General features: G+C 42.4%; 1 protein-coding gene across 1 annotated transcript in view; it reads right to left on the minus strand.

Annotated features, from left to right (window-relative positions):
• LOC126305900 (cytochrome P450 306a1) overlaps nt 1–26,945 on the minus strand; it is a 352,029-nt gene that overhangs the window by 108,159 nt on the left and 216,925 nt on the right. The window lies entirely within an intron of this gene.

Raw genomic sequence — 26,945 nt, forward strand, 5'->3', positions numbered from 1 at the left:
AATCTCTCACAGTTGCGTGTAATACGTTTGGCGAATAGTTTGGAATCAAGTGATGAATTCTGAAGCCTGACCTACTAAGGCTGCACTGAAAGTACCTGATTTTAATAACAAACATGAACATTGCAATATATACTTTACAGAGTTATCGCAGATGATTGTCACAATCAACATGTGGCTACTTAGCAAGTCAGACTCAAGATTCTGACTTGCTAACTAGGCACATGTTGGTTGTGACAGTCATCTGCGATAACTCTGTAAAGCAGGTATTGCCGTTTTGAAGTTTGTTATTAAAATCAGGCACTTTCATTGCAGCCTTAGTAGGTCAGGCATGAGAATGAATCAGTTGGCTCCCAACTATGCGCCAGACACATGAACCGTAACTATGAGAAATCTGTTAATATACATGTCATGAAACCTTTCTTTTTCCTATTTTGCTTGTTATCCTCTTGCTTTGCCTCCCCCTACTCCCCACCAATGTCACATCGTCATTCCGTTTTGCCTCTCTATCGTCCAACTTTATTTCTTTCTGTCTTTCATTTATACTAAAGTAAGTGGCATAATGTTAGATCAAGTCTTTTGTTGTAAACAAGAGAGATTTAAGCGACATCAGATAGGGTACTATGAAAATAGTGCCATTGTGGTACAGTATATCATATCGACAGAATTGTAACTCCACCTAAAACAAAGCTACGTGACTCAATTTGATTTATTTGTCAATTATTTGTGTTACCTTAATCATTTCTGTTCTTGACTCTCTAGGTGCTTAAATGAGGTTTGTTTCTGAAGTATTTATGTCGCCACAGTCTCTATTACCGTTGCGTTTTACTAAGTCACATATGACAACAATGTATTTTGACGATGTTTAAAATGCAGTACACTCAAGTGCTCTTGGTCTGCCTCCTACCTTTCTTTCTCCTCCAGACTTGGGAATAGTGTTTTTTGTAAAACATGACACTTAGCGCTTCACTTTTCATTTGCACGAATGAATTTATCGGTTTCCATGGCGAGCACTACACGGCACATAACTGCCCACATCGCCAAACCGAAAAAGACGCTCGACTCACATTCGGGAATGGAAGGGTTAAAATCGAAGTCGGGGGAACCAAACTGGAGCTTTACATGATTCCCCTAAATCGCTTAAGGCAAATGCAGGATGCGTTACTGCTCATATTTATGGTCATAAGGGCATGGTCCAACGCATAATTATCTGCCTAACGTTTCATCTCCAAATGCTGGAGTCATCATCAGAGACTTTAACGACTCAGAAAGCTGTCACAAACGCAAAGCATCTTATCAAGTTGAGCTGTTTATATCTCTTCACGGAATGGCCTTATCCCCATGCTAAGCATCACGGATAGGTTTTCTATTGATATTTCGAGAGAACATTTTCTGGGAGGCGTTGGACAGCATATTACTTCCTCCACATACGTCACGCGAAATGACAACGACTAGAGTATTCGAGAAATTAAAACTAATATAGACGCTTACTAACAACCATTCTTTCCATGCGCTATTCGCGAGTGGAACAGGGAATGGGGAATCAGTTAGTGGTACCAAAAGTACGCTTCGCCACACAACGTTTGGTGGCTTGCGGAGTGTGATGTAGATAAATCAAATATCAGCAATGAAGCAAATGCCGGCCTTTAAATTCTGATTTTTGTGATTAAATGCAGGATGATTCTTTTGAAGTCGGCCGCTGTGGCTGAGCGGTTCTATGAGCCTCACTCCGGAACCGCGCTGCGGTCGTAGGTTCGAGTCTTGCCTCGAGCGTGGCTGTTGGGGTTGGGCGTTGGGTTGTTCTGGGAAGGAGACCAGACAGCGAGGTCATCGGTCTCATCGGATTAGGGAAGGAAGTCGGCCGTGCCCTTTCAAAGGAACCATCCCGGCATTTGCCTGGAGCGATTAAGGGGAATCACGGAAAGCCTAAATCAGGATGGCCGGACGGCGGATTGAACCGTCGTCCACCCGAATGCGAGTCCAGTGTGTAACCACTGCGCCACCTCGCTCGGTGAGCATGGATGTGTGTGAAGTCTTTAGGTTAGTTAGGTTGAACTAGTTCTAAGTCTATGGGACTGGTGACCTCAGATGTTAAGTCCCATAGTGCTTAGAGCCATTTGAATCATTCTTTTGAAAATGACACGGTCAATTTCCTTAGCCATCCTTGTCAGACAGCACTTGACTTGCGATCCGTCTCGAGAGGTTATATCCTAATCTTCATCATCATTCACGCACTATATTTGACCAAGGTATGCTGCCTGTCTTGGTATCCCAGCTGAGAAACGAAAATGTGGCTACCGGAGAAACAGAAAAAGGACCTCATATTTACCAATGTAGCTAATCTGCGTTCTGTGTAATTAAGAAATCTGCACATAGGGAATTGGAATCTGAGGCCAATCCCGCGCAGTCTCAGCGAGATACGTTACAGTTTCTTGCCGACGTCTACTAACATTTTCTCTACATATACAAGATTAACGGCAGACGGCAGTGGTTGCTTTTTTTCTAGCGCCACCACAAGTAATGAAACTGCAATAAGGCTACGAACAAGAACAAGAACAGGGACTGATAATTCGTACAGCAAGCAAGCGCCAAAAGTCAACTCGCGTGGTGTAAACGAGGTGAGACAGCGATGGGTGTGGTTGCAATCCACTCTGTTTACAACTGCTGAAAGCAAAATCACGGCGCCTCGAGTTGGAAGAGGTGGAGATCTGCCCCCCCGGCGTTGTGAATTATTCAGCCCACGCAACAGCAGTCGCGCCCGACTGTAGCCACGCCCACCACACCGGGAGGACTGCACCGATAGTGGACTGTTTTCAGGGTTGCGGCAGCCGTAAAACTCGCACCCACAGCAAAACAAAGCATAGTTCTCTCCTTTGTTTTCCTACGGTGATAAACGCGTTGGAACACTACAGCACCGATGCGCTGGCAGTACATGCGCAAGTTTCTCCCAGACAAGTATTTCGTATCTTGCGACTTTGACGTTGACATTATAACATACAGTGAAGCCTCTTTATGCTGGAAACTTGAAATTTTGTGAAAAAGTGGTCGTCTGGAGGGGTGGTCGTCTTAATGGGTGATCACGGAAAATTTGATGCTGAACATAACCATTTAGCCACGATTAATGACAACAGCTGTTACAATTAAAGAGGACCTCTTATAATGTATTAACTGTAAAAATAATGCCTGCTTAGCTGAATGGTAACGTGCTTGCCTCCCATTCAGCGGGTCTATGTTCGCAATTCATCCTTATCACCGGCAAGCGAGTCACCCAATGCGGCGGCGTCGGAAATAAGACTCCAACTTGGCGGTCGAACTTCCCCGGATGGGGTCTCCCGGCCAGCAATGTCGTACGATCACACACTGATTATTTTGGCCTAATGTTTTGTTGTTCTGCAGCACTATGCATTCCTTATGTTTCTCACAAGACACTTTTATGCACACCACTGTATTCTGTTTGTTTTTGTACTTCTAAGTGTGTGTTGTGGTTTGTGTTTTGTAGTGTGCCAACATAAGCTTGCCACTACTTTGCCCTTGATCTACAACTTTTTTTAAAATTAGATTTCATTATGTTTATGTGGATTTATGTACTGAGTAAGAGTACGGAAGGAATAGCGATAGAGAATTTTTTTTTTTATTGGGGCGGGAGAAACCATGATGAGTGGACATAAGTGTATAGCAGTCTGGTGAAGTGTGAGTTAGCGGTGAAGGTGAGGAGCGGGAAGTAAAATAAAACGGTGAGTGGGGAGGGAGGGGGGTGGGAGAGTGGGAGGGGGTGAAGGATGGAGAAGGCTTTTTTTCATGCAATTTCACCAATTTTATATAAAGTCTTGTTTCCAATATTTATTTGATCATTGAGCAACTGTTGTTTTTGTGTTAATGCTTTTTGTATGTGGAAATTTTCTTGGAAAGGGAGGAGGTGCCTGTCTTTACAGATTTTTTATAATATTCATATCTTTTTCAATATTGTTTGGCCTGTGGTGTTCTTGTTCTAGATGATACATAAATGTTGAGTAACCTGTATCACATTTTAGTGCTCTGATGTGTTCTTTATCTCTTGTGTCGAATGTCCTGCCAGTCATTCCAATGTATATCTTCTCACAATCTCTGAAATCAAAACCAGACAGATACCAACAACCTAGTATCTATCATCTCAGTTTTAGTTTTGGTATGTGCTTTTGTAAGGAGTTTTTTGTTTTGTAAGCAATGTTTATACCTCGTTTTTTTTAATATGTTACCTATTTTATGAGTGAATTTGTAGTGGTACGTCATTGTATGCCATTTTTTTATTATAGTGCATGTTGTATGAGTTGGTGTGGTTTGGTTACTTTTTCATTATTTGTTTATTTTTTGTTTAGTTTGTCTACCTTGTTTCTTTCTGTCCATTTTAATGCTATTTGTTTCATAATGGCTAGCTCTTTATGGTAATCAGAAACGTTTAGGGGGATCCTGTTCTGCCTGTTTAACATGTATCTGATTGCTGCTTGTTTTTTGTTCTGTGGATGGTTTGAGGTTGCATTTAAGATAATGTCACTTCTTGTGGGTTTTCTGTATATGTCAGGTGTGTGTTTATTGGTATCTTTTCTTATGGTTATGTCTAGAAAGTTGAGTGAGTTTTCTTGTTCTTCTTTGTGTTGCGAACCTTATGTTTTTGCGAACAGCATTTATGTCTTTATGTAGTTGCTATATTCTGCTTTTAGGTTCCTCTACGTTAGTAAAATACGCGGAAACAGGTATCTGCTCACACTTTTCATATGTTTGTTTACAATGACATTCTCCTCTTTCTTTTCCACCTTAGATATTAAATACATCAGTTTCTGGTTTGGAAGCTTAGAAGCAAGGAACTTGTGTCTAGTAATACTATGTAAGGCATCGCCTAATGGGAATGCCTCTACAGGAATTGCGTCATTTTCATTATCACTGTTTTGGTTGTCGCTACACAGAGAATCTGGGTTCATTCCCGCAACATCTTCCCAATTATCACCACTATTGAAGAATTCAGTTTCTTCCTTCGCTGTACAAATGTCCAGTTGAATATTGGCAGCTTCGAAAAGTGACTGAGGATTATTACCGACTCAACGTCATCTTCTTCTTCTCCAGCGTCCGCATTTTGTAAAAACTGAAAACCGGGATTAATGAGGCGTTTTCTAAATACTCCGTTTTTCACTTCATTTCACGCACTTTTAATCCAACTGACAGCATCACCTACAGTCACATAATTATGTAGGTTGCACACGGATGTGGCGTTGTCCATTTTGGCAATTAGGGAACGCAGAAGCTTCTTTTGGTAACTTAATGTAAAAGACCGGATCACTCCTTGCTCAAGAGGCTGAACATACAAGGTTATGGTAGCAGGAAAAAAAATTTACTTCTACATTGGTAACTTTTCGCTGCAATGACATATCTACTAAAAGTATGATTTTACGTCCCTGAATGCTCATTTCTGAATTTACGTTATTCAGCCAAGAATGAAAAATGTCTCTTCATCCACGCATTTTTATTTCATGCCAAGAAACACCAAGCAAGGACATGTCATTGTTTTTGAAGCACAGTGGCCAATTTGCTGTATGTATCACTAGTGGTGGTTGTTATCTTTCACCGCGGAGGTTAGCATAAAGATCGACCTTTAATCTTTGTTGCGCCACTTTGTTACCTTCGCACTGATTACCCTTACAGTTAGTGTTTTGTCTGGAACATATTTAGAAAATAGACCAGTTTCATCCATGTTGTAAATGTCACAATAGCCACTAGTAATTACACTGTCTCGACTTCCAATCCGATGCAACGTATGAGTTAACTTCTGCCCTTTTCCACAGACTGCTCGAAAACAATATTGTGTCGAACATGAAATCGCTCCAACTATCCGTCACTTGCATTGAAATTAGGAATTCCAAGTTCAGAGGCAAATTTAAGAGCTTTTTCCCGTAGCATCGGTCTACTAATAGCCAATCCTTTGGCATGTACTCTATTAAACCACTCTAAAACAGCAGTATTAATGATAGCTCTGAGCACTATGGGACTTAACATTTCAGGTCATCAGTTCCCTAGAAGTTAGAACTACTTAAACCTAACTAACCTAAGGACATAACACACATCCATGCCCGAGGCAGGATTCGAACCTGCGACCGTAGCGGTCTCGCGGTTCCAGACTAAAGCGCCCAGAACCGCTCGGCCACCAGCGGCCGGCAGCAGTATTAATGACTTAGAGAGATTGCCACCGTTTTTTCTTTGAATCTTTGTTAGCGTTTTCTTCCCATTCCTTAACGTACATGCCGCAATTTGCAATTATATTCTGTATTTGACTACTTCCACAATTAAACTCACTCGCTAGCTGACGCTGAGATTTTTCTTTTTGTCTCTGTCTCTAATAACAGAAATACGCTGTTGCAGTGAACAACAAATTTTCTTTTAGTTGAAGTAGCCATGACTGTCCACTACAGATAAAAAGTCAGAAGTGTTTGTTATCAGAAGTTCAGAAGTACAAACGACATTGAAGTTCCATAGGTTATTGTGTCAAATTGTCGACGAGAAACATTACAGTAATACGGTATTTTAATTCCCTCTTCTAAAAGGAAGAACACTGTCGGTCGCTGGTAAAAAAAAAAAAAAAGTTGTCATCTGAAAGTTGATCAAACTGTACTGGTCTTATGGTAGCTTATTTCTGTTCCTTAACTCTTAACCCGTGGGCGACACTCTAGTACCGGCCCTATAATCCTGGTCTCTCCCCATGCTATCATCAAGCTTTCTGTCCTTTAACCCTAGAACAATGACGCGGAGAAAATATTCAGTTGCCATTAAACCATGATAAAGTTACCTACTCTACACGTTATAGAAAGGAAGTCATAATTTATAGGTTATGTATTAGTTAACGACCAGTAGTAAATCTCCAATGGCATGTTACATACCAAATTAGCACAAATGTCATGTTTTATACCTTACTTCAACCGTAATCTTACGAGGGTTTAGTAATCTAGGGCTAAAAATGCCTTTAAGGGAAGACGATTCTCGTCGGGGGAGGATGTGCAACAGGCAGTTACGGACTTTTCCACGCAGCAGGACATAATGTTTTACCAAACGGGTATTTTCAACCTGGTGCATCGGTAGGATGGCAACGGCCTGCCCGCAAAGGATACACCGGTTCCCTTTGAGATCACCGAAGCTGAGCGCTGTCGGGGCTGGTCGGCACTTGGATGGTTGACCATCCAGGCCGCCATGCGCTGTTGCCATTTTTCGGGGTGCACTCAGCCTCGTGATGCCAATTTAGGAGCTACTCGACCGAATAGTAGCGGATTCGGTCAAGAATACCATCATAACGAACGGGAGAGCGGTGTGCTGACCCCACGCCCCTCCTAACCGAATCCTCCACTAAGGATGACACGGATTTCGGATGGTCCCCATAGGCCGCTCGTGGCATGAAGGCGAAGTGAGTGCATCGGTGGGATGGTTGTCTCAATGTTCACGACGATTTTGTCTGATTGGCTTATCGGTTCTGGACCACACGGACATCAAACGTCATCTTTTTGGCCAACTGTTTTACATCTTGCGTCCCTAATACATCCTGTCACATAAGCTACCTGATAAAATCTGATACAAAGTTCGATAGAGAATAGATAGCGTGATTACAAGAAACAATGTTGTTGTTGTTGTCGTCTTCAGTCCTGAGACTGGTTTGATGCAGCTCTCCATGCTACTCTATCCTGTGCAAGCTTCATCTCCCAGTACCTACCGCAACCTACATTCTTCTGAATCCGCTTAGTGTATTCATCTCTTGGTCTCCCTCTACGATTTTTACCCTCCACGCAGCCATCCAATACTAAATTGGTGATCCCTTGATGCCTCAAAACATGTTCCACCAACCGATCCCTTCTTCTAGCCAAATTGTGCCACAAACTTCTCTTCTCCCCAATCCTATTCAATACCTCATCATTAGTTATGTGATCTACCCATCTAATCTTCAGCATTCTTATGTAGCACCCCATTTCAAAAGCTTCTATTCTCTTCTTGTCCAAACTATTTATCGTCCATGTTTCAGTTCCATACATGGCTACACTCCATACAAATACTTTCAAAAATGACTTCCTGACACCTAAATCTATACTCGATGTTAACAAATTTCTCTTCTTCAGAAACGCTTTCCTTGCCATTGACAGTCTACATTTTATATCCTCTCTGCTTCGACCATTATCAGTTATTTTGCTCCCCAAATAGCAAAACACATTTACTACTACTTATTTCCTAATCTAATTCCCTCAACATCACCAGACTTTATTCGACTACATTCAATTATCCTCCTTTTGCATTTGTTGATGTTCATCTGATATCCTCCTTTCAAGACACTATCCATTCCGTTCAACTGCTGTTCCAAGTCCTTTGCAGTCTGACAGAATTACAATGTCATCGGCAAACCTCGAAGCTTTTATTTCTTCTCCACGGATTTTAATACCTACTCCGAATTTTTCTTTTGTTTCCTTCACTACTTGCTCAACATACAGATTGAACAACATCGGGGAGAGACTAAAACCCTGTCTCACTCCCTTCCCAATCACTGCTTCCTTTTCATACCCCTCGATCCTTATAACTGCCATCTGGTTTATGTACAAATTGTAAATAGCCTTTCGCTCCCTGTATTTCACCCCTGCCACCTTCAGAATTTGAAAGAGGGTATTAAAGTCAACATTGTCAAAAGCTTTCTCTAAGTCTACAAATGCTAGGAACGTAGGTTTGCCCTTCCTTAATCTAGCTTCTAAGATAAGCAGTAGGGTCAATATTACCTCACGTGTTCCAACATTTCTACGGAATCCAAACTGATCTTCCCCGAGGTCGGCTTCTACCAGTTTTTCCATTGGTCTATAAAGAATTCGCGTTAGTATTTTGCAGCTGTGACTTATTAAACTGATAGTTCGGTAATTTTCACATCTTTCAACACCTACTTTCTTTGGGATTGGAATTATTATATTCTTCTTGAAGTCTGAGGGTATTTCGCCTGTCTCATACATATTGCTCACCAGGTGGTAGAATTTTGTCAGGACTGGCTCTCCCAAGGTCGTCAGTAGTTCTAATGGAAAGTTTTCTACTCCGGGGGCCTTGTTTCGACTCAGGTCTTTCAGTGCTCTGTCAAACTCTTCACGCAGTATCGTATCTCCCATTTCATCTTCATCTACATCCTCTTCCATTTCCATAATATTGTCCTCAAGTACATCGCCCTTGTATAGACCCTCTATATACTCCTTCCACCTTTCTGCTTTCCCTGGGTTTCCATCTGAGCTCTTCATATTCATGCAAGTGGTTCTCTTATCTCCAAATGTCTCTTAAATTTTCCTGTAGGCAGTACCTATCTTACCCCTAGTGATACTCGCTTCTACATCCTTACATTTGTCCTCTAGCCATCCCTGCTTAGCAATTTTGCAGTTCCTGTCGATCTCATTTTTGAGACGTATGTATTCCGTTTTGCCTGCTTCATTTACTGCATTTTTATATTTTCTCCTTTCATCAGTTAAATTCAATGTATCTTCTGTTACCCAAGGATTTCTACTAGACCTCGTCTTTTTACCTACTTTATCCTCTGCTGCCTTCACTACTTCATCCCTCAGAGCTACCCATTCTTCTTCTACTCTATTTCTTTCCCCCATTCCTGTCAATTGTCCCTCTTATGCTCTCTCTGAAACTCTGTACGACCTCTGGTTTAGTCGGTTTATCCAGGTCCCATCTCCTTAAATTCCCACCTTTTTGCAGTTTCTTCAGTTTTAATTTACAGGTCATAACCAATAGATTGTGGTCAGAGTCCACATCTGCCCCTGGAACTGTCTTACAGTTTAAAACCTGGTTCCTATATCTCTGTCTTACCATTAAATAATCTGTCTGATGGGGCAGATGTGGACTCTGACCACAATCTATTGGTTATGACCTGTAGACTAATACTGAAGAAACTGTAAAAAGGTGGGAATTTAAGGAGATGGGACCTGGATAAACTGACTAAACCAGAGGTTGTACAGAGTTTCAAGGAGAGCATAAGGGAACAATTGGCAGCAATGGGGGAAAGAAACACAGTAGAAGAAGAATGGGTAGCTCTGAGGGATGAAGTAGTGAAGGCAGCAGAGGATAAAGTAGCTAAAAAGACGAGGGCTGCTAGAAATCCTTGGGTAACAGAAGAAATATTGAATTTAATTGATGAAAGGAGAAAATATAAAAATGCAGTAAATGAAGCAGGCAAAAAGGAATACAAACGTCTCAAAAATGAGATCGACAGGGAGTGCAAAATGGCTAAGCAGGGATGGCTAGAGGACAAATGTAAGGATGTAGAAGCTTATCTCACTAGGGATATGATAGATACTGCCTACAGGAAAATTAAAGAGACCTTTGGAGAGAAGAGAACCACGTGTATGAATATCAAGAGCTCAGATGGCAACCCAGTTCTAAGCAAAGAAGGGAAGGCAAAAAGGTGGAAGGAGTATATAGAAGGTTTATACAAGGGCGATGTACTTGAGGACAATATTATGGAAATGGAAGAGGATGTAGATGAAGACGAAATGGGAGGTAAGATACTGCGTGAAGAGTTTGACAGAGCACTGAAAGACCTGAGTCGAAACAAGACCCCCGGAGTAGACGACATTCCATTAGAACTACTGACGGCCTTGGGAGAGCCAGTCATGACAAAACTCTACCAGCTGGTGAGAAAGATGTATGAGACAGGTGAAATACCCTCAGACTTCAAGAAGAATATAATAATTCCAATCCCAAAGAAAGCAGGTGCTGACAGATGTGAAAATTACCGAACTATCAGTTTAATAAGTCACAGCTGCAAAATAGTAACGCGAATTCTTTACAGACGAATGGAAAAACTGGTAGATGCGGACCTCGGGGAGGATCAGTTTGGATTCCGTAGGAATGTTGGAACACGTGAGGCAATACTGACTTTACGACTTATCTTAGAAGAAAGATTAAGAAAAGGCAAACCTACGTTTCTAGCATTTGTAGACTTAGAGAAAGCTTTTGACAATGTTGACTGGAATACTCTCTTTCAAATTCTGAAGGTGGCAGGGGTAAAATACATGGAGCGAAAGGCTATTTACAATTTGTACAGAAACCAGATGGCAGTCATAAGAGTCGAGGGGCATGAAAGGGAAGCAGTGGTTGGGAAAGGAGTGAGCCAGGGTTGTTGCCTCTCCCCAATGTTATTCAATCTGTATATTGAGCAATCAGTAAAGGAAACAAAAGAAAAATTTGGAGTAGGTATTAAAATTCATGGAGAAGAAATAAAAACTTTGAGGTTCGCCGATGACATTGTAATTCTGTCAGAGACGGCAAAGGACTTGGAAGAGCAGTTGAACGGAATGGGCAGTGTCTTGAAAAGAGGATATAAGATGAACATCAACAAAAGCAAAACGTAGATAATGGAATGTAGTCAAATTAAATCGGGTGATGCTGAGGAAATTAGATTAGGAAATGAGACACTTAAAGTAGTAAAGGAGTTTTGCTATTTAGGAAGTAAAATGACTGATGATGGTCGAAGTAGAGAGGATATAAAATGTAGACTGTCAATGGCAAGGAAAGCGTTTCTGAAGAAGAGAAATATGTTAACATCGAGTATAGATTTAGGTGTCAGGAAGTCATTTTTGAAAGTATTTGTATGGAGTGTAGCCATGTATGGAAGTGAAACATGGACGATAACTAGTTTGGACAAGAAGAGAATAGGAAGCTTTCGAAATGTGGTGCTACAGAAGAATGCTGAAGATTAGATGGGTAGATCACGTAACTAATGAGGAGGTATTGAATAGGATTGGAGAGAAGAGAAGATTGTGGCACAACTTGACTAGAAGAAGGGATCGGTTGGTAGGACATGTTTTGAGGCATCAAGGGATCACAAATTTAGCATTAGAGGGCAGCGTGGAGGGTAAAAATCGTAGAGGAGACCAGGAGATGAATGCACTAAGCAGATTCAGAAGGATGTAGGTTGCAGTAGGTACTGGGAGATGAAGCAGCTTGCACAGGATAGAGTAGCATGGAGAGCTGCATCAAACCAGTCTCAGGACTGAAGACAACAACAACGACAACAACCTTTTAGTATCTCCAGGATTTCTCCATGTGTACAACCTTCTTTCTTGATTCTTGAACCATGTGTTAGCTATGATTAACTTATGCTCTGTGTAAAATTCTACCAGGCGGCTTCCTCTTTGATTTGTTAGCCCCAATCCATATTCACCTACTACATTTCCTTCTCTCCCTTTTCCTACGACCGAAGTGCAGTCACCCATGACTATTAAATTTTCGTTACCCTTCACTATCTGAATAATTTCTTTTATATCATCATACATTTCTTCAATTTCTTCGTCATCTGCAGAGCTAGTTGGCATATAAACTTGTACTACTGTAGTAGGCTTGGGCTTCGTCTCTATCTTTGCCACGATAATGCGTTCACTATGCTGTTTGTGGTAGCTTACCCGCATTCCTATTTTCCTATTCATTATTAAACGTACTCCTGCATTACCCCTATTTGATTTTGTGTTTATAACCATGTAGTCACCTGACCAGAACTCTTGTTCCTCCTGGCACCGACCTTCACAAATTCACAGTATATTTAACTTTAACCTATCCATTTCCTTTTTAAAATTTTCTAACCTACCTGCCCGATTAAGGGATCTGACATTCCACGCTCCGATCCGTAGAACGCCAGTTTTCTTTCTCCTGATAACGACATCCTCTTGAGTAGTCCCCTCCCGGAGATCCAAATGGGGGACTATTTTACCTCCGGAATATTTTACCCAAGAGGACGCCATCATCATTTAACCATACAGTAAAGGTGCATGTACTCGGGAAAAATTACTTCTGTAGTTTCCCCTTGCTTTCAGCCGTTCGCAGTACCAGCACAGCAAGGCCGTTTTGGTTATTGTTACAAGGCCAGATCAGTCAATCATCCAGATTGTTGCCCCCGCAACTACTGAAAAGGCTGCTGCCCCTCTTCAGGAACCAAACGTTTGTCTGGCCTCTAACAACAGATACCCCTCCGTTGTGGTTGCACCTACGGTACGGCTCTCTGTATCGATGAGGCACGCAAGCCTCCCCACCAACGCAAAGTCCATGGTCCATGGGGGATAATTACAACATAATCCTCGAAAGCCACAGTGATACATCGGCGATGTAGTTGCACCTACAACCATCGTAAGCAACGAGAGTGATCAGGTCTTTCGTATATTTTTAATCTAAACATTATAACAGGTACGTATTCGAACTTGTTTACTTTCAAAGAAACTCACTACACTGTTATAATTCACTCCGTTCCCGCCTGATGGAAGCATTCAATGAATTTATCGCATTTCTCACGTCCCCCGTTGGACCATTGAGAGCTTCGGCAGTTTTCTACCAATTATATATTTGTACTGTGGATTTCAGAAGCACCTACGGCATCTATGTTCTGCTGTCAGAATCGATACACATAACTCCCTGGTAACCCGTGGACGATTTACGACGCCTGGGCAGATAGCGAAGTGTCATTTATCCGTATGTGTGGGGCACCCATAGAGATTGTTGTCGCTCCCCATGTCATTAGACGGTAAACAATCTCATCATTTTCATCATAAATTGGCTCTGAGCATCATGGGATTTAACTTCTAAGGTCATCGGTCCCCTAGAACTTAGAACTACTTAAACCTAACTAACCTAGGGACATCACACACATTCATGTCGGAGGCAAGATTCGAACCTGCGACAGTAGCGGTAGCGCGGTTCCAGACTGAAGCGCCTAGAACCGCTCAGCCACACCTTCCCGGCACAGTCTAAGGCTAGGCGCAAATTGGGAAGCGTATAGCACCTCACGCACGTGCCGCACGGGTCGAGCGGGTCGCGCGGGTGGAGCGCATATTGCGACGCGCACACCACACTTCGCACGCGCCGACTGGCGACGCTCTGCTCTGACTGAACCGAAGCGCGCGCAACCTGTTATCTTTCTCAAACGATTTTACAGAAACTATTCTCTGAAAATATATGATTTCTGCCTTACTTATCACGTTATATGTCAGCTTTGTGACGAGCCCATCACCTCGCTAATGACCATTCTTATTGTGATGTACACATTTTAGTAAGACACTACGCAAATCTTAAAAAGTTTGCAACGAAAATTAGGGGTCGCTATGATTTTGCGTTTCGTGCGTATTACACCATATGTTGCTGCGTATGAAATTTAGCTAATATGCTGAATTTTTGTTTAGACTTGGGAGGAGATCTCTATCTGCCCCCGATCTCGAGAAAATGGCTCCCATGTAGCGCGCTCACTTCCGATTTTACGCACGCGAGAACGAAATACTCGCAACATCTCTCGTATCTCCTAAACCGCTCGAGGCATCGAAACGAAAGTTTGGTGAATGATAGCACACAGGGAGGAGAGTGTTTTGCCAATTATTATACACACGGAACTTTCTTATCTATGGCGATGTATCACTACTAATACTTTTTTTATTTATTTCACTCCAGTGACTAATTTTTTAAGACTTATCGACAACTAGCGAAACAAGAGCTTCCTAGTATGAAAATTAAAATGAAATTTCTTCTTTTATGTTACTGCAAACCGATACTATGATGTTTTTCGTAAGCTATTGAGCTCTGTGATTGCCAATTACTTGTTTAATGAGGCCCTCCGTTTCGGAATTCTGTCTCAATAGCTGCTGTGAGATGAGTTTGGCAAATTACATTGTGACAAAGGAAGTACAATTAAACCAGTCAACCAGAGAAATCTGGCCTTTACTCATAAATGGTTATGCTTCTTCGAATGAGAAAAGGTTAACAACTCACACAAAAACATTTCAATTCTGTTGGAATCGCCGTAACCCATCGTATTTTTAACACTGAGCGACTGGAATGGAAACTTGCCAAAGGATTTTATTAATTCTCTTGATCTGAGCAGTATTAAAATAATGACGAGCGTTCCTCCAGGCGGAATGATAGGCACATGCCAGATACTGGTCACTCACCTAGGGCTCGCAAAACTGACAATCGTGTTCGCGAACAAAATAGTTGTTATTGAGAAAAATAAACAATTGATCTGTCGCACGACACAATGGTCAGTGTATTGTCAGCAGCAGAGGATAATACGCGCGACAGGAATGCACAAGTTAGACCTGTGTGCCTCGTGAGTTGGAGTTCGAAAAAGATTGTCATGAAAGTAGATCCGCCTTTGTCAGCAGCACATTTCAACAAATTAAATATATCTAATCGTGACACTCTTTTAGGATCACAGGTTCAAATGGGGCCGCGCAGATTGCGATGCGACGCGACTGAGACGAGACGCGCCTGCGCCAGGTCGCGCGGCGTTGTGGTTGATGTGGATGTAATAATGTAATACGACACACTGTACTACATCAATCTGAGCAACATATTTCCACTGCAAGCTAGAAACAGTCGAAAAGCTGTCAGAAATAACAATGTTTTCATTGATTCGTCGTGATGAGAAAAAGCATTTCAATTGTTCCATGGACATTATAAGCATTAATAAACTAATTATACAACAGGCTACACAAATGAAGAAAATGGTCGGTATTATTACCAAAGTAGGAATATCCTAAAAGAGTGTCATGATTAGATATATTTAATTTGTTGAAATGTGCTGCTGACAAAGGCGGATCTACTTTCATGACAACCTTTTTCGAACTCCAACTCACGAGGCACACAGGTCTAACTTGTGCATTCCTGTCGCGCGCATTATCTTCCGCTGCTGACAATACACTGACCATTGTGTCGTGCGACAGATCAATTGTTTATTTTTCTCAATAACAACTATTTTATTCGCGATCACGCATTGTCAGTTTTGCAAGCCCTAGGTGAGTAACCAGTATCTGGCATCTGCCTATCATTCCGCCTGGAGGAACGCTCGTCACTATTTTAATACTGCTCAGATCAAGAGAAGGAATAAAATCTTTTGGTGTAAGTTTCCATTCCAGTCGCTCAGTGTTGAAAATTCGATGGGTTACGGGGATTACACCAAAATTCCAACGGAATTGGCAATCTATTTTTGTGTGAGCTCTTAACATTTTCTCATTCGAAGAAGCATCACCGCTTGTGAGTAACGGCCACGTTTCTCTTGGTAACTGGTTTAATTGTACTTCCTTTGTCACAGTGTAATTTGCCAAACTCATCTCACTGCAGCTATTGTGACAAAATACCGAAACCGAGTGCCTCATTAACTACGTAATTGGCAATCACTGAGCTCAAGAGCTTACGAAAAACCTGATAGTGTCGGGTAGAAGTAATATAAAAGAAGAAATTTCATGTTCATTTTCTTCTTGTTTCGCTAGCTGTCGATAACTCTTAAAAAATTACTGTCACTGGAGTGAAATAAATAAAAAGGGATGTATAAGTACTGCTATAGATAAGAAAGTTCCGTCAGTTTAAGAATTATCAAAACACTGTCCTCCTTGTGTTCTATCATTCGCCAAACTTTCGTTTCGATGTCTCGAGCGGTTTAGGAGATATGAGAGAAGTTGAGAGTATTTCATTCTTGCGGGCATCAGATTGGAAGTGAGCACCCTACATAGGATCGGAGTCAGATAGAGACCACCTCCCAAGTCCAAACAAAAATTCAACATGTTAGCTAAATTCCATACGCAGCAACATATGGTGTAATACGCACCAAACGCAAAATCATAGCGACACCTAATTTTTGTTGCAAACTTTTTGAGTTTTGAGTAGTGTCTTACTAAAATGTGTACATCACAATAAGAATGGTCATTAGCGAGATGATGCGCACTTCGCCACGAAGCTGACATATAACGCTACAAGTAAGACAAGAAAAACGAACACCTAAACCTTTATGTTCGAGCACTGATTTCTCTCATTTTATTTCGATGATTATTCTTACCTATGTAGGTTGCGCTCGACAAAATATTTTCGCATCCGGAAGAGAAAGTTGGTGACTGAAATTTCGTACATAGATATCGCCGCGTCGAAAAACGTCTTGGTTTTAACGACTTCCATCCCAACTCGCGTATCATATCTGCCACACTCTCTCCCCTATTACGTGATAATACAAAACGAGCTGCCCTTTTTGTACCCTTTCGATGTCCTCAATCAATCCCACCTGGTAAGTATCCCACACCGCGCAGCAATATTCTAACAGAGGACGAAAGAGTGTAGTGTAAGCTGTCTCTTTAGTGGACGTGTTGCATTTTCTAAGTGTCCTGCCAATGAAACGCAACCTTTGGCTCGCCTTCCCCATAATATTATCTATGTGGTCTTTCCAACTGAAGTTGTTTGTTGTTTTAACACCCAGGTACTTAGTTGAATTGACAGCCTTGAGAATTGTACTATTTATGAAGTAATCGAATCCCAAAGGATTTCTTTTGGAACTCATTTGGATCACCTCACACTTTTCGTTATTTAGCGTCAACTGCCACCTGCCACACCACACAGCAATCTTTTCTAAATCGCTTTGCAACTGATACTGGTCTTTGGTTGACCTTACTAGACGGTAAATTACAGCATCATCTGCGAACAACCTAAGAGAACTGCTCAGTTTGTCACCCAGGTCATTTATATAGATCAGGAACAGCAGAGGTCCCAGGACGCTTCCTTGGGGAACACCTGATATCACTTCAGTTTTACTCGATGATTTTCCGTCTATTACTACGAACTGCGACCTTCCTGACAGGAAATCACGAATCCAGTCGCACAACTGAGACGATACCCCATAGGCCCGCAGCTTGATTAGAAGTAGCTTGTGGGGAACGGTGTCAAAAGCTTTCCGGAAATACAGAAATACGGAGTCAACCTGAGATCCCCTGTCGATAGTGGCTATTACTTCGTGCGAATAAAGAGCTAGCTGCGTTGCACAAGAACGATGTTTTCTGAAACCATGATGATTACGTATCAATAGATCATTCCCTTCTAGGTGATTCATAATCTGAATACAGTATATGCTCCAAAACCCTACTGCAAACCGACGTCAATGATATAGGTCTGTAGTTCGATGGATTACTCCTACTACCCTTCTTAAACAATGGTGCGACCTGCGCAATTTTCCAATCTGTAGGTACAGATCTATCGGTGAGCGAGCGGTTGTATGTGATTGCTAAGTAGGGAGCTATTGTATCAGCGTAATCTGAAGGGAACCTAATCGGTATACTATCTGGACCTGAAAACTTGCCCATATCAAGCGATTTGAGTTGCTAGCAGCTGTTCGTGTTTCAAATTCTGGAATATTCCATTCGTCTTCCCTGGTGAAGGAATTTCGGAAAACTGCGTTCAGTAACTCCGCTTTAGCGGCACAGTCGTCGGTAACAGTACCATCGGCACTGCGCAGCTAAGGTATTGACTGCGTCTTGCCGCTTGTGTACTTTACAAACGACCAGAATTTCTTCGGATTTTCTACCACATTTCGAGACAATGTTTTGTTGTGGAACCTATTAAAGGCATCTCGCACTGAAGTCCGTGCCAAATTTCGCGCGTCTGTAAATTTTAACCAATCTTCGGGATTTCACGTTCTTCTGAACTTCGCATGCATTTTCCGTTGCCTCTGCAACAGCGTTCGGACCTTTTTGTGTACCATGGGGGATCAGTTCCGTCTCTTACCAATTTATGAGGTATGAACCTCTCAATTGCTGTTGCTACTATATCTTTGAATTTGAGCCACATCTCGTCTACATTTGCATAGTCAGTTCGGAAGGAATAGAGATTGCCTCTTAGGAAGGCTTCTAGTGACACTTTATCCGCTTTTTTAAATAAAATTGTTTTGCGTTTGTTTTTGGTGGATTTGGAAGAAATGGTATTGAGCCTAGCTACAACGACCCTGTGATCACTAATCCCTTATCAGTCATGATGTTCTCTATTAGCTCTGGATTGTTTGTGGCTATGAGGTCAAGTGTGTTTTCGCAATCATTTATAATTTGCGTGGGTTCGTGGACTAACTGCTCGAAATAATTTTCGGAGAAAACATTTAGGATAATCTCGGAAGATGTTTTCTGCCTACCACCGGTTTTGAACAAGTATTTTTGCCTACATGTAGAGGGAAGGTTGAAGTCCCCACCAACTATAACCGCATGAGTGTGGTATTTTTTTGTCACGAGACTCAAATTTTCTCTGAACTGTTCAGCAACTATATCATCGGAGTCTGGGGGTCGGTAGAAGGAGCCAATTATTAACATAGTTTGGCTGTTAAGTATAACCTCCACCCATACCAATTCGTACGGAGTATCTACTTCGACTTCACTACAAGATAAACCACTGCTGACAAACACTCCACCACCAATTCTGCCTGATCTATCTTTCCTGAACACCGTCTGAGACTTCGTAAAAATTTCTGCAGAACTTATTTCAGGCTTTAGCCAGCTTTCTGTACCTATAACGATTTCAGCTTCTGTGCTTTCTGTTAGCGCTTGTAGCTCAGGGGATTTCCCAGCACAACTACAACAATTTACAACTACAATTCTGACTGTTCCTTTATCCAAGCACGTCCTGTATTTGTCACGCACCCTTTGAGATTGCAGCCCACCTCGTACTTTCCCGAGGCCTTCTAACCTAAAAAACCGCCCAGTCCACGCCACACAGCCTCCGCTACCCGTGTAGGCGCCAGCTGAGTGTAGTGAACTCCTGACCTATTCAGCGGAACCCGAAACCCCACCACCCTATGGCGCAAGTCAAGGAATCTGCAGCCAACACGGTCGCGAAACCGTCTGAGCCTCTGATTCAGACCCTCCACCCCGCTCTTCACCAAAGGTCCGCAATCGGTTCTGTCAACGATGCTGCAGATGGAAAGCTCTGCCTTCATCTCGTAAGCAAGACCGGCAGCCTTCACCACATCAGATAGCCGCTGGAATCCAAAGTGACAAACGTCATTAGTGCCGACATGTGCCACCACCTGCACCTGGCTGCACCCTGTGTTCTTCATGGCATCCGGAAGGACCCTTTTCACATCAGGAATGGCTCCTCCCGGAATGCACACGGAGTGCACACTGGATTTCTTCCCCTCCTTAGCCGCCATATCCCTAACGGGCCCCATTTCGCGCCTAACATTGGAGCTCCCAACTACCAATAAGCCCACTCTCTGCGACTGCCCGGACCTTGAAGGCTGAGAATCATCCTCTGAAACAGGACAGGCAGCTGCATCTGGCTCAGCCAGAGACAGTGCCTGAAACCTGTTTGTCAGACGCACCGCGGAGGCTTTCTGATCAGCCTCCAGGGACGCCTTTCGCTGCCTGCCACGCCTTGGAACGACCTCACAATCAACCTCAGGCGAGGGCTCAGCCCCACTGCGGGCAGCAACCGGGGCAACCACAGCGGCAGACCGATCTGGGGACAGACGGGATGAGGTTGACAACCCCGTGATACCCAAGTCCGGCTCCCCACAGTGGTGCCCATTGGCAACAGACTCAACCTGCGCGATCGAAGTCAGCGCCGCTTGCAGCTGTGAGCGAAGGGATGCCAACTCAGCCCTCATCCGAACACAGCAATCGCAGTCCCTGTCCCTGTCCGTTCTAATTGAATAGTTTCGTACTCATAGAAACATTTCATTTTCGGTAACTGTTTGTGACTGGTCTGTTACCCAGTGACATTGCCCCGGTTTCCCTTTTTCAACAGATTACGCAGAAACGTTATGAGCAGCAACAACGTGTATTATTGCTGGGCATTACTGAGTTATCGGTGCTCACTTAGCAAGTACATCCGCCATAGCAACCGACAATCTGCTACAGGTTTCCGGGCTACGGTGTTCAGCAACTAGACAGCATACATCGTCCGCTAGCAAACAGAAGAAAAACAAACTAACCATAGAGAGTACATCTACATCTACGTGATTACTTTGCTATTCGCAATAAAGAGCTTGGCAGAGGGTTAAAGGAACCACCTTCAAGCCATCTCTCTACCGTTCCACTCTCGAACGGCACGCGGAAAAAACTAGCAGTTTGATTTTTCTGTGCGAGCTCTGATTTCTCTTATTTTATCGTGATTATCATTTATTCCTATGTTGGTGGGTGCCAACATAATGTTTTCGCAATCGGAGGAGGAAACTGGTGATTGAAATTTCGTGAGAAGATCCCGTCGCAACGAAAAACGCCTTTGTTTTAATGATTGCCACTCAAATTCACGTATCATGTCTGTGACACTGTCTCCCCTATTTCGCGATAATACAAAACGAGCTGTCCTTCTTTGTACTTTTTCGATGTCATCCGTCAGTCCCACCTGATGCGGATCGTACACCGCACAGCAATACTCCAGAATAGGGAGGACAAGCGTGGTGCATGTAGTCTCTTTAGTAGACCTGTTGCACCTTCTAAGTTATCTGCCATTGAATCGCAGTCTTTGGTTTCCTCTACCCACAATGTTATCTATGTGATCGTTCCAATTTAGGTTATTTGTAATTGTAATCCGTAAGTATTTAGCTGAATTTGCAGCCTTCATATTTGTGTGACTTATCGCGTAATCGAAATTTAGTGGATTTCTTTTAGTACTCATGTGAATAACTTTTCACTTTTCTTTATTCAGGGTCAATTGCCACTTTTCGCACCACACAGATATCTGATCTAGATCATTTGTCAAGTCGTTTTGATTATCTGATGATCTTACGAGACGGTAAATGACAGCATCATCAATAAACACTCAAAGACGGCTACTGAGATTGTCTGCTATGTCGTTCCTTGGGGAACGCCGTATTTTACTTCTGTTTTACTCGATGACTTTCCGTCTGTTACTACGAACTGTGACCTTTATGACAGGAAATCACGAATCCAGTCGCACAACTAACGCCATACTCCGTGCCGCGCGGGATTGGCCGAGTGGTCTAGGGCGCTGCAGCCATGGACTGTGCGCTGGTCCCGGCGAAGGTTCGAGTCCTCCCTCGGGCATGGGTGTGTGTGTGTTTGTCCTCAGTATAATTTAGCTTCAATAGTGTGTAAGCTTAGGGACTGACGACCTTAACAGTTAAGTTCCATAAGATTTCACAAACATCTGAACATTTTCGATACTCCGTAGGCAAGCAGTTTCATTAGAAGACGCTTGTGAGGAACGGTGTCTAAAGCCTTCCGGAAATCTAAAAAATATGGAATCAATTTGACATCCCCTGTCGATAGCACTTATTACTTCGTGAGTATAAAGAGATAGTTGTGTTTCACGAGAACGATGTTTTCTGAATCCATGCTGACTATGTGTAAATAAATCGTTTTCTTCGTGGTACTTCATAATGTTCGAATACAGTATATGTTCCAAAACCATACTGCAAATCGACGTTAGTGATTTAGGCCTGTAATTCAGCGGATTATGCCTACTTCCCTTTTTGGGTATTGGTGAAACTTGAGCAATTGAGTATTAAAGAAGACTGCTACGTGACCGAAAATCGAGGTCACTAAATTGAATGACGAGTATCATGTGAGACTAGACTCATTGTATAAAGACAAGAGTGCGATGGGAACTGCTTGAACAAAAGATGTGGCCTGATTCGACAGGTCTATTTTCACATTGCCGAACGTGTTTACGTATGGAAAACACTTGGGGAAATATACAACCCCTACCTTTGTCTTCAACGAGTGAAACATGTTGGGAGGAACAACCGTTTTCTGGGCGCGCATACTGTAGCTATCAGCAGATAATATGTTGTCATCGAAAGGAACATGTATGGAATCATTGCAAGACCCTTTATTCAGTCAGTATGCTACAGACCTTGATTTCGTGCGCACATACAAGCCTACCTTCTTCATTGAATAATGATATACACATTTTTTCTTTCCGAAGAATCCCCTTCCCCCAAGTACGACCCCTCAAACGCGCGCGCGCGCGCGCTCACGCACACACACACACACACACAGAGAGAGAGAGAGAGAGAGAGAGAGAGAGAGAGAGAGAGAGCCGTAAATTGCTTGCTTGGGTATGAGCATGACCTAACTGGACATTAAGCGGGTATATGGTTCGCTTTGTTCAGTTTCTGTGACTACTGTCGGGTTTTCGTGTATTACATGCGAAGAGGTTAATTTGTAAATACTCTCATGGACTATCAGAAGGTAGAAGACACCAACGAAAAAACTTATTATTACTGTAGTAATCTCATAACTCGTAAGTGAGTTTCTAAGGTAGTTGAGGATTTGTGAGGGACAAGGTATACTGTAATACTATAACTAATTTGCTGGATGTGGTAATGTTTACTGTGGAAGAACAGTTGGGGTGTAGCAAGCACAAGTCAATATATTTATGGAGTCACTTTCTCGATAAAGAGAGGAGGCAGGATGTAACAGTTTCACATTGAATTACTTAGTTACATAATTGTCTATGTCTCAGTACATAACTTGCTCCCTATGTTAATAATGTAAGGTGTGCTTGTCTTGCTAATCATTGGATTTGCTGGGTATCCAATCACTGAAATAGGGGTACTCCATAAACATAAGAGCCCTTCAAAATAGTTCAAAACTAAAATTTAAAGCATAGTAGCAGGGATAATATTTTGGACATTAAAGGACATGTTTTATATAAAAATTAAGTTGTAAGGATGTTTGAGAGCCTCTGCATAATAAGTTATTGTCTTTTATTGTGAAGGTATTGTTCAGTTTTCGATCTATGTAGAGTAAAATGAGTATTTAGTATGCAACAACTTTTAGAAAAAGACGTGATTAAACAAAAGAAGAGGGGTGAAACTGCCAAAAAGTGGAGTGCCCTTAAATATGTAAATAATCTGATGATTGTCTACAAAATAATATAAGGTATTTTGTTTTACGTATTTTCATATTGTAGCATTGTAAATGCATTATGCCCACGCTTAGAAATAATATATTTGACTAATGTAGTGTCACGTGACCGGACACAGGACACGGGATAGGCGACAAAGGTCGTGGTCCGTCGGTGCGGTAAGGTCGGTGCGGCTAAGAGCCGCCGACATAGTATCACGTGGCCATCAGTTTGTTTTGTGGATGTGATTTAGTAAAATAAAAACGTTTTCGTTCTAAACTGTCGTCGGTGTAAATCATTTGTGAACGATCGTGATTTAGACAAATTCTTGAATTCATTCACTGCTGTACTTAGACTGGCTATTTACTCAACATAGGGTGCGAATGCAACTGTGCACAACCGAACCCCTTTTGCAGACAAGTTATGATAAAACATTGTGTACAAGCCCGATTGAAGTTGCAGATTCAGCGATCGTTTAACAAAGAAAGAAAAGGAATTTCGATTCATATTTTAATTAACTTGATTATTTGACATTTGTAAAGTACTAACTGTAATCACAGAAAAGAGGTTCTTGTAATTATCCGATAATGGTAGAACCTTACTTCTTAATTAGGATTTTCTCTACATGAAATCTTACCCTTCACGTCCGTGTTACTACAGTTAAGGAAAATTGACTTTGGTGATGAATGCGGAGTGATACTTCAATTAGTGTCTTCTCTGACTACTTAAGCGGGAGTTCGTACAGCATGGTAGAAGTAGCAATGGTGGTTATGGTGGTTTTATTCTTCCGAGGTTCAATTTACAAAGACATGTTTCTAGTTTAACAGCAGAAAAATGTAATTCATGCATACTGACATTTACTTACAGTATCGTATTGCAGTGCTCATGTTGTTAAGAGCCGGCCAGGCTGACCGAGCGGTTCTAGGCGCTACAGTCTGGAACCGCGCGACCGCTACGGTGGCAGGTTCGCATCTTGCCTCGAGCATGGATGTGTGTGATGTTCTTACGTCAGTTAGGTTTAAGTAGTTCTAAGTTCTAGGGGACTGATGACCTCAGATGTTAAGTCCCATAGTACTCAGAGCCATTTGAACAATTTTTGTTGTTAAGAAGTATAATGCTATGTTCCAACACTAGCAGCAACTACAGCCTTCATGATCTACATGACATGTAAGCGCCCGTGGCCTCCTTGCAGGAACCATCCCTTCATCTGTCTGAAGTACTTTAGGATTGGATTGTTTGAGGGAAAGAGACCAATCAGTGAGGTCATCGGTCTCATCGGATTAGGGAGGACAGGGAAAGAAGTCGACCGTGCCATTTCAAAGGAACCATCCCGGAATTTTTCTGAAGCGATTTAGGGAAAGCACGGAAAACCTAAATCAGGATGGCCGGACGTTATTTTAGTGGTCACCAAAACCTAAATCAGGATTGCCGGATGGAGGTTTGAGCTTCCGAATACAAGGCTAGTCTGTTGAAACAGCGCAAATTCATTTGGTTTACTCGTAGCAGACAATACTATCTGCAAAAAAGTTATTTAATAATGTAAGAAGCTAGTGCTACACTGCTCATTCGTTTCTCCATACCATTCACCGCGTCCATTACACAAACATTACTACACAAGGTAAAACCATCACGCTGTCAGCTGATATCAAGACCATGGCGACGATGTTTGATTTCTATTTTGCGGACTATAGCTTTTCGTTTGCTTCCCTGAACGCATGCCCCCTTAATAAGCTCAGAAAAAGTATAATATGTTAACGTTTTCCACTGGAGACCTCTGGAGAACGGTTTGACGCTAAGTGAAATTACAAATGTTTTGTATTGTATACTTGTTTTATATTTTTTGTTGCCTAAGTATCTTTTCACTATACACAATATACTGCTTTAATTGCCTTTTTAACAAATTTGTTTCACTGAAGTCTTTTACGTCTTTCGGCAATTTATTGCACATTCCTATTCCCTGATAGCAAATGCTATTTTGAGTGTCATGTATATTCTTTTTTGGTAAATTTAAGTCTACACATTGTACTGATCGTCAAAGGTTCTGATGGCCCATTTAAAGAAGTACCTGAGCAGCTGGACACGGTTTGTATTTGACGAATTCGTGGGTAAGGGCGTCAACTAGGATTAATCACTGGCGCCACCTGGCACGGACGATTATCTTGTTACGAAATTCTCTGGCTGAACGGATAAAACAAAACATCAAGACATGCAAGAGTAAGAGGTTCGACTTTCAGTAATCTCGCGTTACATTTAATAGGGCTCGTCCCGGCAGCTACACTGAAGAGCCGAAGAAGCTGGTATAGGCATGCGTAATCTAATACAGAGGTACACTATGTAACCAAAAGTATCCGGAGACCCTCAAAAACTTCTTTTTTTATATTAGGTTCATTGTGCTCCCACTCACTACCAGGTACTTAATATCAGCGACCTCAGTAGTCATTAGACGTTGTGAGAGAGCAGAATGAGACGCTTCGCGTAACTGATGGACTTCGAACGTGGTAAGGTGTATGGGTGTCACTTGTGTCATACGTCTGTACGCGAGATTTCCACACTCCTAAACATACCTAAATCCACTGTTTCCGATGTGATAGTGAAGTGGAAACGCAAAGGGACACGTACAGCACAAAAGCGTATAGGCTGGCCTCGTCTGTTGACTGACAGAGATCGCCGACAGTTGAAGAGGATCGTAATGTATAACAGGCAGACATCTATCCAGAACATCACACAGTAATTCTAAACTGCATCAGGATCCACTACAAGTTCTGTTACAGTTAGGTGGGAGGTGAGAAAATTTGTATTTCATGATCAAGCGGCTGAACATAAGCCACACATCACGCTGGTAAGTGCCAAACGACGCCTCGTTTGGTGTAAGGAACGTAAACAATGGACGATTCGAAAGTGGAAAAACGTTGTGTGGAGTGACGGATCACAGTACACAATGTGTCGGTATGGCGAATGCCCGGTGAACGTCATCTGTCAGTGTGTGTAGCGCCAAAAGTAAAATTCGGAGGCGTGGTGTTATGGTGTGGCCTTGTTTCTCATGGAGGGGACTTGCACCCCTTGTTGTTTTGCTAGGCACTGTCACAGAACAGGCCTACATAGATGTTTTAAGCACCTTCTTGATTCCCACTGTTGAAGAGCAATTCGAGGATGACGACTGCATCTTTCAATACGATCGATCAAACGTTCATCGGGCATGGCCTATGTCGGAGTGGTTACACGACAATAACATCCCTGTAATGGACTGGCCTGCACAGCGTCCTGACCTGAATTCTATGGAGCACCTGTGGAATGTTTTGGAACGCCGACTTCGTGCCAGGCCTCAC

This window comes from Schistocerca gregaria, chromosome 1, assembly GCF_023897955.1.
Source record: "Schistocerca gregaria isolate iqSchGreg1 chromosome 1, iqSchGreg1.2, whole genome shotgun sequence".
In the NCBI taxonomy this organism is placed as follows: domain Eukaryota; kingdom Metazoa; phylum Arthropoda; class Insecta; order Orthoptera; family Acrididae; genus Schistocerca; species Schistocerca gregaria.